Source organism: Rhipicephalus microplus, unplaced genomic scaffold (assembly GCF_043290135.1).
Source record: "Rhipicephalus microplus isolate Deutch F79 unplaced genomic scaffold, USDA_Rmic scaffold_26, whole genome shotgun sequence".
Classification (NCBI taxonomy): Eukaryota; Metazoa; Arthropoda; class Arachnida; order Ixodida; family Ixodidae; genus Rhipicephalus; species Rhipicephalus microplus.
In genome coordinates this window covers 4,703,043-4,706,245 of record NW_027464599.1, presented here as the reverse complement: position 1 = coordinate 4,706,245, position 3,203 = coordinate 4,703,043, and the positions used below count along the sequence as shown (strand labels likewise).

At 52.3% G+C, this 3,203-nt stretch overlaps 1 non-coding gene across 1 annotated transcript; it reads right to left on the bottom strand.

The window, feature by feature from the left end:
• Positions 1–1,151: 1,151 nt before the first annotated feature.
• On the bottom strand, positions 1,152–1,225 carry TRNAN-GUU (transfer RNA asparagine (anticodon GUU)). The gene has a single exon. It is a non-coding gene; the product is annotated as a tRNA-Asn (tRNA).
• Between the last annotated feature and the right edge of the window lie 1,978 nt (positions 1,226–3,203).

The following is a 3,203-nucleotide window of genomic DNA, read 5'->3' as shown; positions in this document are numbered from 1 at the left end:
TCGAACCTTTCGGTTAACAGCCGAACGCGCTAGCCAATTGCGCCAAGGAGACAGTAGTGCTCCACTCTCACCACCATCAGAACATATCTTCAAAGCTATCAGCGCAAAGAAAAAAAGCGACACACCGTCCCCGGGTGGGCTCGAAACTCCAACCTTTCGGTTAACAGCCGATAGCGCTAGCTAATTGCGCCACGGAGACAATCCTTCTCCACTCTCACCACCATCAGAACATATCTTCAAAGCTATCAGCCCAAAGAAAAAAAAGCGCCGCACCACCACCAGGTGGGCTCTAAACTCCAAGCTTTCGGTTAACAGCCGATCGCGCTAGCCAATTGCGCCACAGAGACAGTCCTGCTCCACTCTCCGACCATCAGAACATATCTTCAAAGCTATCAGCCCAAAGAAAAAAAGCGCCCCACCACCACCGGGTGGGCTCGAACCTCCAACCTTTCGGTTAACAGCCGATCGCGCTAGCCAATTGCGCCACGGAGACAGTGCTGCTCCACTCTCACCACCATCAGAACATATCTTCAAAGCTATCAGCCCAAAGAAAAAAAGCAACACACCACTCCCGGGAGAGCTCGATTCTCCAACCTTTCGGTTAACAGCCGATCGCGCTAGCCAATTGCGCCACCGAGACAGTCGTGCTCCACTCTCACCACCATCAGAACATATCTTCAAAGCTATCAGCGCAAAGAAAAAAGCGACACACCACTCCCGGGAGGGCTCGAAACTCCAATTTTTCGGTTAACAGCCGAACGTGCTAGCCAATTGCACCACGGAGACAGTCGTGCTCCAATCTTACCACCGTCAGAACATTTCTCCAAAGCTATCAGCGCAAAGAAAAAAAAGCGCGGCACCACCACCGGGTGGGCTCGCACCTCCAACCTTTCATTTAACAGCCGATCGCGCTAGCTAATTGAGCCACGGAGACAGTCGTGCTCCACTCTTACCACCATCAGAACATAACTTCAAAGCTATCAGTGCAAAAAAAGCGCCGCAGCACCACCGGGTGGGCTCGAACCTCCAACTTTTCGGTTAACAGCCCATCGCGCTAGCCAAAATCGCCACGGAGACAGTCGTGCTCCACTCTCACCACTGTCAGAACATTTCTCAAAAGCTATCAGCGCAAAGAAAAAAAAGCGACACACCGTCCCCGGGAGCGCTCGAACCTCCAACCTTTCGGTTAACAGCCGATCGCGCTAGCCAATTGCGCCACGGAGACAGTCCTGCTTCACTCTCATCACCATCAGAAGATATATTCAAAGCTATAAGCCCAACAAAAAAAGCGCCGCACCACCACCGGGTGGGCTCGAACCTCCAACCTTTTGGTTAACAGCCGATCGTGCAAGCCAATTGCGCCATGGAGAGAGTCGTGCTCCACTCTCACCACCAACAGAACATATCTTAAAAGCTATTAGCGCAAAGAAAAAAGAAACACACCACTCCCGGGAGGGCTTGAACCTCGAACCTTTCGGTTACCAGCCGATCGCGCTAGCCAATTGCGCCACGGAGACAGTCGTGCTCCACTCTCACCACCATCAGAACATATCTTCAAAGCTATCAGCGCAAAGAAAAAAGCAACACACCACTCCCGAGAGGGCTCGAACCTCCAACCTTTCCGTTAGCAGCCGATCGCGCTAGCCAAATGCGCCACGGAGACAGCCCTGCTCCACTCTCACCACCATCAGAACATATCTTCAAAGCTATCAGCCGAAAGAAAAAAAAAGCGCCGCACCACCACCGGGTGGGCTCGAACCTCCAACCGTTCGGTTAGCAGCCGATCGCGCTATCCAATTGCGCCACGGAGACAGTCCCGCTCTACTCTCACCACCATCAGAACATATGTTCAAAGCTATCAGCACAAAGAAAAAAGCAACAACCCACTCCCGGGAGAGCTCGAACCTCCAACCTTTCGGTTAACAGCCGATCGCGCTAGCCGATTCCGCCACAGAGACAGTCCCGCTCCACTCTCAGCACCATCAGAACATATCTTCAAAGCTATAAGACCAAAGAAAAAAAAGCACCGCACCACCACCGGGTGAGCTCGAACCTCCAACTTTTCGGTTACCAGCCGATCGCGCTAGCTAATTGCGCCACTGAGACAGTCGTGCTCCACTCTCACCACCATCAGAACATATCTTCAAAGCTATCAGCGAAAAGAAAAAAAAAAGCGACACACCATCCCCGGGTGGACTCAAACCTCCCACCTTTCGGTTAACAGCCAATCGCGCTAGCCAATTGCGCCACGGAGACAGTCGTGCTCCCCTCTCACCACTGTCAGAACATTTCTCCAAAGCTATCAGCTCAAAGAAAAAAAAGCGACACACCGTCCCCGGGAGTGCTTGAACCTCCAACCTTTTGGTTAACAGCCGATCGCGCTAGCCAATTGCGCCACGGAGACAGTCGTGCTCCACTCTCACCACCATCAGAACACATCTTCAAAGCTATCAGCGCAAGTGAAAAAGCAACACACCACTCCCGGGAGGGCTCGAACCTCCAACCTTTCGGTTAACAGCCGATCGCGCTAGCAAATTGCGCCACGGAGACAGTCCTGCTATACTCTCACCACCATGAGAGGATATCTTAAAAGCTATCAGTCCAAAGAAAAAAAAGCACCGCACCACCACCGTGTTGGCTCGAACCTCCAACTTTTCGGTTAACAGCCGATCGCGCTAGCCAGTTGCGCCACGGAGACAGTCGTGCTCCACTCTCACCACCATCAGAACATTTCTTCAGAGCTATCAGCCCAAAAAAAGCGCCACACCACCACAGGGTGGGCTCGAACCTCCAAACTTTCGGTCAACAGCAGATCGCGCTAGCCAACTGCGCCACGGAGACAGTCGTTCTCCACTCTCACCACCATCAGAACATATCTTCAAAGCTATCAGCGAAAAAAAAAGCGACACACCGTCCCCGGATGGACTCAAACCTCGAACTTTTCGGTTAACAGCCGAACGCGCTAGCCAATTGCGCCAAGGAGACAGTCGTGCTCCACTCTCACCACCATCAGAACATATCTTCAAAGCTATCAGCGCAAAGAAAAAAAGCGACACACCGTCCCCGGGTGGGCTCGAAACTCCAACCTTTCGGTTAACAGCCGACAGCGCTAGCTGATTGCGCCACGGAGACAATCCTTCTCCACTCTCACCACCATCAGAACATATCTTCAAAGCAATCAGCCCAAAGAAAAAAAAGCGCCG